Below are 13142 nucleotides of genomic sequence, written 5' to 3'. Positions count from 1 at the left end.
GCTTAGTGCCATTACTCATACAGAAATAGGAGGGGTAGCAGTGTTCTTGTCACTTGACAAAAATTGACTGTAAATGTCTGTAAATTAATATTATTGAGGTTAATAATAATAATAATAATAATAATAATAATAATAATGTAGGAACAAAAAAAGAGCCAAATTATGTGATTTTAGCATTTTTTTGCAATTTATTTATTTATTTATTTTAAAATTATAGATCCAAAGCAAAACCAAAATATGGGGGTCAGTGAGCATCCCTAGTCCTTACACATAACTGCAGTCTAATTAGATAGATATACTTACATATATTAGAGATGCTCAGGCTCGTTTCCTCGGAAACTGAACACACCCGAATTTAAAGGATCTGTGTACCAAGATGATTATTTGCTCTTTTACGGAATCAAAAACGAGGCAAAACGTCATTGTGATGTTGTCGGATCTCGGATTTTGCGAGTTTTGGAATCTATAAATACCGCCCTCCACAGCGATCTAGCGCCATTTGAGATAGGGATATAGAAGGGGTAGCATAGAGTGTAGAGCAGGCAAAGTTAGAGAATTGAAAGAGGAGGGTGGTAGCAGTGTTAAAGAAAGTAATCAGGGACATTCAGGAAAGCTCCATAGCTCCAGTGTTAAATCTCATTGCAGAAAAATACAAATACTAGTGCTGCTGGCAGGGTTGGTGTAATTCTGCAGTCCAATTCTACTGTGTTATATAGGTAACACATAGAAAGAGGAGCTCCATTGGTAATTATCATTGCAGAAATACAAATACTAGTCCTTGCAGACTTTTCTTCTAAATTTGCACCAAAAAAGTGTACAGTGTTATATACACCCAAAGACAACCCCTCCATTGCTCCATTGCTAATTGTCACTGGTGAAAATCAAATACTAGTCCTTGCAGACTTCTCTTCTAAATTTGCACCAAAAAGTGTACAGTGTTATCCAAATGGATTCACAGCAGAACACAGAAGAGCAGGAGCAGCAGGCAGCTGCTGACACCAGTCCTGATGATAGTAATCCCTGTATGTCATCTGCTAAAGCCTATGTAAAAGTACATAGTCTTCTTAAATCAGGGAAAAAAACATAAAAAAAAACACCTTTTACCGTGGTAAAGAAATAAAGAGCTGTAATCCAGGAAAAGTTACCTGCCCAAAAAAAAAATTGCCAACATGCCACTCTACACACGCACTGGCAAAGAAAGAATGAGGCCTTCACCTTTCTCTATGAGTGCGAGATCTAAAATTGTTACTGAGGCATCTTCTTGTAAGGTCACTCGTGACCAAGCAAGACCAAGTAATTCGGAGTCCAAAAGTGGTGCACAAATACTTTTACGTGTAAAATCTGTGCTGGATGAAAACAGTAAGGCATTAGAGGAAAATGTATGCTCAGATTCAGAAATGACACCAATTCCTGAGCAGAGTCCATCCACGATTGCTATGTGTAATCGTGACCATTCCAGCCAGAGAGTAGCCGGTGATACAACATATTGAGGATGCCTTCATTGGAATTGGAACTGGATGAGGGGGAAATTTGTGTAGCCGACGAGGGCGATGATGAAGATGTTGATGACGATGATGTTGGTGTAAGTCCTGCACCAGTGGAAGCAGTTCTGGCACGTGATAAGAAGAAGGCCATTGTTATGCCTGGACAAAAGACCAAAAAAGCCACTTCTTATGTGTGGAATTATTTCTACCCAAATTCTGCCAAAAGTTGTCTAGCCATTTGTAGTGTATGTAAAGCTACTGTCAGTCGAGGGAGGGACCTTAACCATCTAGCACCTTCATCCATGTTACGCCATTTGTCGCGAGTTCATGGCAAGGTGTTGGTAAAATCAGAAAGTTATGCTAAAAAAATAACAACAAGCAGTCCATCATCAGATAGGACCCTTCTCTCACCTATATCCCGATGGCTGCAATCTAAACCCACAACACCGTCCTCGTCAATATCCTCAGTAGCGATCGGAGTTAGTCCTGCATCCAAGTTGCTAAAGCTAGATGACTCCTCCACTATCCTGGATTCCTCAGAAGAATTCTTTAGCATTAGTCCCACTGCTGCTGCTGCTGCTGCTGCTTGGGGTAAATCTTCATCCCAGAAGAAGACCAAGAAGAAGACTACTAGTAGCTTACAACTTTTGACTTTTAAACAATCCTTTGCAAGAGGAAGCAAGTATAAAAGCTGTCACCCAGTCGCAAAGCGGATCACAGACGCCATGGTGACTATGCTTGTATAAGATCTGCATCCAATATCCACTATTAATGCAGCTAGTTTTAGACCGTTACTTGAGATCTTGTGTCCCCGTTACCAAATTCCATCACGACACCATTTCAGTAGAAAAGCTATTCCTCACCTCTACCAGACGGTTCATAACAAAGTTATTATTGGGCTGCAAAATGCCATTCTACCCACTGTACACTTAACCATTGTCACACACCGCTCTCATAACTAGGTGCTGCTGTGTGACTTGCCCTTTAAAGGAACTATGTTGGTGCTTGTCTCCTGTTTCAGAGTCTCTACCCTTTCATGGCTGTTTTCTGTTATCCTAATTGGAAACCTCCTTCTGAAGCTTATTGGTTACTGAAGACTATATCAACCTCTTGTGATCAGGGATTCATTGCCTGATCTTAGTGTTACTCACATTACCGTGGGTTCTGGCTGCATACCTAACTCCCTGAGTGTTTCCTGGATGTTATTCGGTTGCCGAGATTGCCTGTCATCGCTGATCTCCATTTGGCCCTGCTGAATACCATTTCATGGTTCATCTCTAAGCTGCAACTATTCATTGAACTTTCATCTGCACATTGAACTGTCGTGAGTTGCTTGTTATAAACTGTGCTCATATTGATTGGATTCATTACCGCCCTGCTCGGCTGTTCATTATTCTTTTGAACTACAATCAAGTTCTGGTCATCTGTGGTTCTAGGTCTGGCACGGCTATTATTATCATTCTACTGTTTGTGAATTGCTGGACTATTGCTAAGAATCATTGCCGAGCTAGGAGCCAGTTCCTTTAATCAAGTTCTGTGCGATATCAGCTGCTTTCTGTCAAAGGGATGAACTTATGTTTCTCTGTGTATTGGATTTCTATTTTCACGCTGTACTTCTAGCAACATTCTATTGCACATCTCTAGTTCACCAAGCTCTTGGACTATATATACATCTGTTGCTCCGCTGACAAGAACCGTTAAATTACCTATAACCATCCGCTAAGTGAATCACATTCCATCTGGATCAGCCAAGTCTACTTACTATCCTCATCGGACTTCAGTTGATGGAAGTTTTGCCAATTCTTTGGAGGGTTTCCTGGAGTCTGCAGCCTGTTATTCGGTGAGTAGGCTGGAGGGGCACATGAACATCATAAAAAACCATTCTCTTGATACAGGGGATGTATACCCGCTCCAGAGGTAACATGTGGAGACGTTATGAGGAGGCATTTCACAAGAAACAAGATGGTTTATTAAGGATGGATTTGGTGTAAGGTTATGGCAACTCCCAAACAGTTTGGCCCAGCCCTTTCGAGGGAGATGTGTTGCATATAACGATAGTCAGGGTGGCAGAGGAGCGGCCTGTAGGCTTAAGCATGTCTGTGCCGCGTATGGAGGAGGGCATCCCAGAAGGGAATGTCCTAGGAGGAGCGGCCCAGGTGCCACAGATAGACCCACCCTAAGTGCTCCTGCGAGTTAAGGCCTTTTTCTCCTATTGCATTGTCTGAGCTGGATAAACGGCTAGGATGTTACCCCCAATAGACCGGATTCTGAGTTTTTAAGGGTTGGTGTTAAGCATGGGTATAAATTGCTGGTAAGTGGATCTGTACATGCGTGGTCTACCATGAACCTAAAATGAGCTTGAGAGTTGCCTTTGGTTGGGCAGGAGAAAGTGAATAAAGAGGACGAGTTGTGCAGAATGTGCGGTCCCTCTCCTACCCCCCCCCCCCCCCGGTTCAGGGCTTGGTCATTTCCCCAGTGGGTGTAGTACCAAAGAGGGAGGTTGGTAAGTTTAGGCTGATACAGCATCTGTTTAACCCACATGGTATGTCCGTGAGTGACGTATTTGCAGAATCTGAGTGCTCGGTGGTGTATCAATCCTTGGAGAACGCGTTGGGGCTGGGGCGTTGCTGGCGAAACTGGATAATGAGTCAGCATTTAGGTTCCGCCTTTGCTTGCATCTTCGTGTAAATACATGGGTGTTCGTTTGCCAGATGGCTGTTATGTGGATGAATGTTTGTCTATGGGAGGTTCAATGTCTTGCACAAATTTTGAGTGTTTTAGTAATTTTCCCCATTGGCGTGTTGTTACGGGGATGGGGCATCAAAAGGTGGCCCATTACCTGGATGATTTCTTGTCATTGGGCCAAGTGGGTCCACGGTGTGTCAGGAATTGTCGTTTTCCACTCAGTCAAGGTTAGAACTATGGGAGTTCCTGTGGCGGCGGACGAATCGGAAGGTCCGTCAGAGAGATTGTCATACCTGGGTAGTGGAATGGACACTAGAGCAGGGTGCTGTAGGTGGCCCAGGGAGAGAGTGGCTAAGTCGAAGGGTGTCATTGTCTCGTTGCAGGGCAAGAGTAAGGCTCAGTTAAAGCACGTTCCATTCTCGCTTGGTCTACTTAACTTTGTTTGTTACGTTATCCCCATGGGTAGGGTTTTTTGGCAGGAAGTTGGAGAGAGCTACAGTTGGGTATTTAAGCTTGTTATCTGGTGAGGATATCCTAGGAGATTAGGGACGATCTGGTCATGTGGCGTTTGTTTTGGTTAACTTCAATGGGGTTTGTGGATGTTGCCTGACGCCAATAATGTGGAGCTGCACTTGTTTACGGATGCGGCTGGCTCATATGGGTTTGAGGCTTACCTGGACAGGGAGTAGCGTGCAGCCGATGGCCCCTTTCATGGCGTCAAGAAGGTTTCATGAGGAATGTCTGGTTTCTGGAGTTGTTCCCAATTTTTGTAGCAATGGAATCGTGGTGTAATCGCCACGGCGATAAGAATAGTTTCCGGTTGTGATAATTTTGGGGTAGTGCAGGCTATCCGTCCGCTAGCCCCTGGGGCTAATGTGATTGGTGTTTTATGCCCTGGTTTTGTCGGGCAGATTATAAGGCGGTACAGTGGACCTTGTAAAACATACGATAGCAACGGGTACCTTGTTTAAATATCAGTTGGCTTGGCAGTCCTGGGGAGGGTCCTGTTCAACAAGGGTAACAGAACGTAAACCTGATCAGCAGCGTGTACTGTTTTTTGTGTGGCATTGGTTTCATGTGGGTAAATCGAAGCCCTATTTGGTGTCAGCTTTAGCAGGTATTTACTTCTTTCTGCAGTACACGGTGGTCAGGATGTTGCCAAGCAGGTTTTGGCTCGCAGGGCATTAGGGGTTGAGCTAGAATTCCTCCTGCGTGGAAGTCAGACGTAGGCCCATTGACAGAGATTGTTGGCCGGTCTTGTGAACATCATCCCGGCGGTAGCTAGCGATGCTTTTGAGGCTGCTTTGTTTAGGTTGTCGGTTGCTATGGCCTTTTTTTTTTTCAGAACATTCAGAATAAGTTAACTGGTGGCGCCCTCCGGACTGGCAATCGGGTCAGGGTTAGGTAACAAGAATGTTGTGGTAAGAGCATTAGTATGGCGTGTAAATACATAGATCAAAGACAGATCCGCTGGGTAGTGAGCGGTGGAGTACTTTGCATCGCAGCAGGAACACTGTAGTTTGGTAGTTTGTATTCGGTCATGCCCCCCCCCCTCCCCTGGTGGTAATCGGCTTAGACACCGAGATGGGTACCCCCTTGCAAGCTACTTATTGTTCAGCTGTCTTTAAGTAGTGTGCTGCGAAGCTTGGCTTAATGCCGCAGATTAGGGGCTCATTCCTTCAGAATAGGAGCAGCTACAGTGGCGGCTGAAGTAAGCGATTCAGGACTGTCTATTATGGTGGTGGGAAGGTAGAACTCAAAGTGTTTTAGGAAATATGTTCGTCCACCTATTGAACTTTAGCGTATCGCTGCTATTTCAGGAGGTTGACCCATGACATAGGTTGTTTTCCTTGTTGAAAGGAGGCGCAGAGGGTTTCGCCATTTTCTTTTCTCCGGGGGCCTGATTGGCTGTTGGCACCCCGGGGTTTCTGGTTTTACCTCCGCATGGGTCACCGTATCTCGTACAAACAGTGGTGTGCCTTTCCGCTAGTTATTAAGTGTGTATTTCGTCTCTAGTTGACACACATATTAATCCATCTTGCTCGTTCCAGTCAGGATGGCAAGAATATTTGGTTGGTTGGCCATTCATTCGGCTTTTGGACCGGTCAAAGTGGATCATAAGTCGGCCAGATCCCCCCAGGCAAGTTCAGTGAGGTGGATAGGTCGCAGGGGGCTTTGTGGGAGTCGCCATTGAAGGTTCTAAGGGATAGCAAGGTCAGGTTTGGACGCCCTTCTGTGATTAGAATCCACCTCGGGGACAATGATTTGGGTAAGTGGAAAGATATAGAGCTCATAGTAAGGATCAAAGCGGATATTGGAGCGATTAAACTACATTAGCCAACAGTACGCCTCACATGGTCGGACATCATCCCTAGAATCAACTGGAAAGGAGCAGACAGGCCAGCCCATATTGGAAAGGCACACGGGAAGGTTAACAGGGTGGCGAGGAGAATATTCTCGGAAATAGGGGGCGAGTTTATCAGCTTCCTGGGCATCAGAGCAGGTTCACAAATTTATATAGACCTGATGGGGTGCATTTTGGCAGAGACAGGATTGGCGTGTTTCGTAGAGCAGATTTTCAGTGTTTTGGCTATGAGAGGTCAGTTGGTGGCGGGCTTGGGTTCCTAACGGGACCCAGCTGTGGCGGTAAGCAGCCCAGTCAGCAGACAATTGGGTCACATTCATGATGCAGTAGACACTCTTCCCTAAAGGGAGTGAGCACTTGGGGAGAATACCCCTTCGGGGTGATGGGGCTCCGCTTAGGCGGGCGCGCCCCAGCCGTACCCAATCTAGTGGGGCGGATTTGATAGCGCATGGGTGTGGCTTAGGTGCTGATTGGTCTGCCTAAATTGGCCACCTCTTCTCAATATATTGAGCATTTCAATAAATTACTGACCTTTCATTTAGCCAAAACAAAGTCTCTGTGTCTTTATTTCATAGTGGTATATTAACTCTGTCAGTAACACTGTAAATGTAAGATGTCACCCGTTAAGCGGATTATGCTTTCTGTGTTGTGTAAGGTGCTGAAACCATTTGAAGTAGTCACCTGTGAAGTGAGTTCAGACACTGCGAGCTTAATTAGACTTTTGGAAAAGCAGTTTGAGACCTATGTCTTCTCTTTGTTTCCAACTTACCCAGATCTGAAGAGATGCAAGGAGCTCCTGGTGAGCAAGATGACAGCTCAAGTGTTACGTGACAGGAAGGAGTCTCCTCCTTCAGCTTCTCACTCAACTGCTGCTAGGAAAAAAAATATCTTTCCCAAGACACCCAGGGATGATGCAGATGACTCTGCACCTGGTCTGGTCTCAAAGATGTGACCAAAAAACATGACACCTCTGCCGTAACTCCACCTGATCCTACTATCCGCATCCAACAGATGGTGGAGGATTATTTTGATGACAGCATAGAAATAGGCACATCAGACAGTCCCTTTACATACTGGGAGGAAAAAAAGGGAATTTTAAGACTCATGTACCAACTCGGTTTGCAATGCCTAAGCTACCCACAATCAAGTGTGTACTCGGAAAGAGTTTTCAACACAGCCGGGAACCTTGTCAGCGATCGGCATAGGAGCCTACTTCCTCAAAATGTGGAAAAGTTGATGTTCATAAAAATGAACTTCAAGTTCCACGAGAAAGGCCTTTCCCGTCAATTACTTCAAAATACTGAGACTTCTGTAATGGTGGATTCCAGCGGTGATGAATTAATAATGTGTGAGGATGATGTACACACTGATGAGGGTGAGGATGAGGCTGAGGATGAAGACAACAACATCTTGCCACAGTAGTGTTCATTAACAGCACTGTTACATTAGGTGGCTTAAGGTCATTGTTACCTTGTTTTGTGGAGGCTCAAACAAATCAAGCACTTCAGCCACAAGGAGTGGCACTTTTGTGGCTGAAGTGCTTGGTTTGTTAAAGTGGCTTGTCCTTTTTAAGATCCAACATAAGGGTGGGTGGGAGGGCCAAAGTACAATTCCGTCTTGCACCACTTTTCTTTTCTGCCACTGCTATGTGCCAATGTGACCTAGATGTGCTAGGAACTGCTGTGTGTTTGAGTCATTGCTCTGTCGCTTACCATCCAGCCAGGTCGCTGCAGTATTTTTCCGAAAGTGTATGAAAATGATAATGTGACCTGTGAGGTGGTCAAAATTGACTGCAAATTACTTGAAATTAGTGTTAGTGAGGTTAATAATAATGTAGGAACAAAACAAAAGAGCAAAATTATGTGATTTTAGCATATTTTAGCAATTTTTCTAAAAAAATACAGATCCAAAACCAAAACCAAAACGCACAAGGTGGTTTTGCCAAAACCAAAATCAAAACACGAAGCTAATCCAGATCCAAAACCAAAACCATAATCACTTCAAGGGAGTCAGTGAGCATCTCTAAAATATATAGATGGGTATGTAAAAGTGATGACAGCAGGTAAAGGTGCAAAAAATGCAGTCATGAATGGCCCTTTATTCAATAGTTATAGATCAATTAATAATATCTTTTGAGACATTAAAACCAATTTCCAAAGCTGCAAAACTGTGAGCTTGAAGTGCGTACACTATTACATAAATGCATCTGATTGACCATCATGCACATACATAGGTGCACACCCTAGTTATGCTTTTGAAGAGAGGCACAAACACTTTATTTAACCATTTTCTGTGTCAGGGCGTAGATGGGTTCAACTCCCAGTAAAAAGTGAAAAAATCACTTCAAAGAACCATTTACTATCACTTTTGGACGACCCATAATAAATTGCAACATTTCTCAATATTTACATTTTTCTTCTGAAATATTGGTAAATTCTAATTTCTTTTTATAGTCTACAATTCATTCTGCTCTTTGGTGTGTTTGAAGTTGGACTAGGATTCAACTAACACAGCAAAGCATTGGAAGAGTATTTAAATAAATCAACTGAAATTCATACTATTGGTTTTGATTCTGTTGAAGGATTAACATTATCAGTGTCGGATATTCATTTTTGCACACTGGCTAGTGGATAACACAGCAGCTCTTGGTCACTGAGAAAATTGCCCTATACTGTTGCATTTACTAATTGGAAATAATCATATGTGAGGAGTAATCCTTTTAATTTGCCCTTCTTCTAGCTTATAAGGGGAGATTTATATATATATATATATATATATATATATATATATATCTATATATATATATATATATATATATATATATATCACTTCCTTTTACAACTTCTCAGGTGATATTCCATAAATCAGGGTTCCCAGCTATATATATATATATATATATATATATATATATATATATATATATATATATATATACACCCAAACACGACAAACTACTTAAACTGCTATTTAACAATATAGATTTAAAATGAAATGTCACCTGTATTTTCCTTTATAAAAGATTCATTAGCATAAAAATCACTTTAGCATTACGGCGTACATACTCACAGTTGGGCAACGTTACCTGCAAGTTTTTTTGTTCCTTTGTCAATTCCAGATTTGTCAGCTTTCAACAGCTGGGATGAAACTGAATGAAATGAGAGAAAGGGAGAACAAACAAGATAGATTTTTTTTTAATCTCCCAATGATCTTATATGGGATGTGTCTGAAGACACATCCCATATAATATTTGTGCTACTGAGAAAAAGCAACATGTTAGCTTGCTTACGTATGCATAATGTGCAAGGCTTTTAAATATAATTTTAAAGGGCCAGTGAATGTAAAATGCAAGTTAATCCAAAATAATAATAAAAAAAGTGCACCTTGTTTCTTTTATTTCCCGAAGAGCTTAAGTCTAATGTAAAGACACATCCTATATACTATTTGTGCATATGAAGGTTACCATATCATGAGAGAAATTGAGATGTCTGGCATTCTTCTTATATGTAATTTTGTTATACATCTCCCTATAAACTATTGTCCTGAACGGTATGCTTTATGTACTTCTACAAAAAGGTATCAGCAAATTTGATTGTATTGGTCTCACAATAATTACTGGACTTTGTCATATACACTGTAATGAAAAATTATAGTTAAGATGTGTAACCCATAACATAACTGCTGTTAGTAGAGACAAAATAAAATATGAATGGTCATAGGTATAACATAGTTATGGGTTAAAAGTATTTATTGCCAGTATAAAAAACAGTTACTTATATATAACTGACCTCCTCCTTTACAACAGACACCCTGATGGGCAGATGACCTATAGAAGAAATGCTGCTTTTGCCTTTATATAGAAAATCTAAATTTCAAAATACACTTATTCATGTTTCATGTTTTGAGAAATCTAAGTGCCAATTTAAACTCAGGGACAGTAAATGCATAAGGTGTATAAATAAATAAACGCTGTACAGAGAACTTACGTTGATCATGTATCTTCCGGAATGCCAATGCCAATTTCAGAATACTATCATATTCGATACGCAATTGTGTGGGAGGTTAGGACCTGTATTGAACTGGCAAATATGTCTTTGTAACAATGAAAGATATGGTAGAATAAAGGTTTTGGACGTTTTTCTGAACAAGTTATGATTCATACCCATGGAGGATCTCATCCCATACCAGAATATACACTGCCATATGGAGAGACCTGCCAAATATAGTCATAAACCCCTTATGCATGTTAAGAAAAAATTTCAGCTTTGGGAACCCAGTCTAATTGAGGACTGTTCACCTTATTCTGCCTTGTCGCAGGTATACAGATGATATGCACTATGTAAGGAGGTTTTTTGTATTTTTATCCCTCTATTCTGCAATTGTATTGCATTTATTTGCATGCCTCTTTATTATATATTTTTCTTATACCCAATGCCCTTTACCTTTTTATATTAAATCTAAAATTTAGTATGCTTTGTCCTTGATACTCTGATGAGTTCATATACCTTTTATGGAGTAAAATATTGTTCTTTTGTTGACTGTATTAACCTTTTGTATGCTAGTGTGTGATGTGTTAGCTCTTTTCACTAACTAGGAACATAGTGTGCGACAGTTTGTACATTTGTGTGACAGCATTTTGGTTCCTATTACACTACTACCAGGTGGTGGCAGTGATTAGGTGTGCATGGAGAATTTTTCATCTAATTTTGTAACATATGTGAAAGGTGAGTGCTAGTTTGAGTGCTGAAATCCTATTTTACCCCTTGCAGTAACATCCAAAAAAGGTCTCTGGAGGTGCATTAGTGACCAGGGTCGTCTTTTTCACTGGGCACAATGGGCAGGTGCCTGGGGGGGCCCCGGGCAAGGAGGTCCCATAGGCAGGGCTCATAAATAGAATAAATAATTCTACCAAAAAAAAATCCTGCAAAAAACGGCCAACATTTTCATTGAGGAGCGCAGCACGAAGGAACAATTACTCGAGAAGCAACGGAGAAGCAAGCGACAGTGAGGATTCAAAGAAGCAGAATACACAGAATAAGATAAAAGAAGAGAAGAAGGGGGTGCAATCTGAGATCAAGTCAATTGAAAGGTAAGTGAACGGGGGGGATTTGATTTCTTAGTTGGAGTACTTCAAATACTTGAAGTGTCACTAAGCGAGTACATTTAAAAAAAAAGTGATTTTGTGTATATATATATATATATATATATATATATATATATATATATATATATATATATATAGATATATATTCTATTATGTTATTCTCTTCTGGTAGGAGCCCCAGTGCACTGCTTTGCCGGTGGGCCCATTATGTTGTTAAGATGGCCCTGTTAGTGACACTCACATTCTCAGCACACATGACCAGTTTCTAATCTTTAGGAAGAAGGGGGAGTTGTTTCAGGTTATTTAAAGATTAACCATATCCAGGGCCGGTGCTAGGATCCATGGCGCCCTAGGCATTTTTAAAAAATCGCCCCCCCCCCCCCCCCCGCAAATATCGCCGCCCTTCTCCCTCCTCCCCCCTCACCCCTCACCCCGTCTCTCCTTACCTTGTCTCACCACCGCCGCCTCTCTGCTCCGTCTCCTCCCCTCCACTCACTGACACTAGTAAGTGGAGGGGAGGAGACGGAGCAGAGAGGCGGCGGTGGTGACAAAATAGCCTCTTTCCCCCTCCCCGTGCATCTGAATGCTGTGCGGTGGCCGTGACAGGTATGGTCAGCGGTCGCCGCACAGTTTTAAAGTCATTTAGTATTCTGTGGTGCCCTCCAGAGCCCAGCGCCCTAGGCAAGTGCCTAACCTTGCCTAATGGGAGCGCCGGGCCTGACCATATCTACAATGATATGATAACACTATAACAAGTTTGTGTATTTTATCCCATGCATGCTTAACTACACATCTAGTTTGTGTCATTCCTGGCTCAGATCATATTTTCAACACAGGGGGGAATTCAATTAGCCGCAAAAAAAATGTAATCGCCGTGTAGAACGTTTTTTCAGATTTCTGACATGAATTTAAATCCTGTAATTTAATTTAATATTTAACTTGCCAATTTTCTAAAAAAGTTATCACCTCACACCTGAGTTTCACCTTTTATTAAAAGTATAGGCAGATGCGGAGAAAGCTATTCAACTATACAATATTTTGCTTTAACGCAGCGATTTAAACTGCAACATCACCTGTTTTTTCATGCACCTCTAATGGGGGGGAAAAAAGTTAAAACATAAGGAAATTAATAACTAGCGATCGCAGGAAGCTTCATCAATAGTAGCAGATTACTGATGGTAATGTGCAGATTTAAATGACACTAAACATGATACTTTTCCAATATCCTGAGCCTTAGATTCCTTTAATCTATGTATAAATAATCTCTAATACATTTTACCAATAAAATAATGTGGATTGGAATGGTAAAACAATATTAATCAATATAGTTTACTTAATCCAATTATTTGACTTTCACACTCCTTTGCAGTATGTAGTAAAGGAGATAATTGCTAACTGTTGTTAAAGAAACAAAGCTTTTCTCAGGATTTTGCATGGATTATTAAGGATTCACATATCATATTGTTTGCATTTGTTATAGTAGTGGGTTTTAATTAAATTGAATTAA

General features: G+C 41.5%; 1 protein-coding gene across 2 annotated transcripts in view; it reads right to left on the bottom strand.

Moving 5' to 3' along the window:
- LOC142099238 (dimethylaniline monooxygenase [N-oxide-forming] 2-like) overlaps nucleotides 1-9698 on the bottom strand; it is a 49933-nt gene extending 40235 nt beyond the window's left edge. The window contains exon 1 of one of the 2 annotated variants that reach the window (XM_075182488.1): nucleotides 9617-9698. The gene's annotated coding sequence lies outside the window, so the exon portion shown is untranslated. Of the gene's footprint in view, nucleotides 1-9600 lie in introns of both variants that reach the window. The other variant, XM_075182487.1, reaches the window with a different exon arrangement.
- Nucleotides 9699-13142: the final 3444 nt, after the last annotated feature.

Source organism: Mixophyes fleayi, chromosome 8 (assembly GCF_038048845.1).
Source record: "Mixophyes fleayi isolate aMixFle1 chromosome 8, aMixFle1.hap1, whole genome shotgun sequence".
Taxonomy (NCBI): domain Eukaryota; kingdom Metazoa; phylum Chordata; class Amphibia; order Anura; family Limnodynastidae; genus Mixophyes; species Mixophyes fleayi.
Note: the sequence above shows the minus strand (reverse complement) of the source record. Positions and strands in the feature narration are given on the sequence as shown.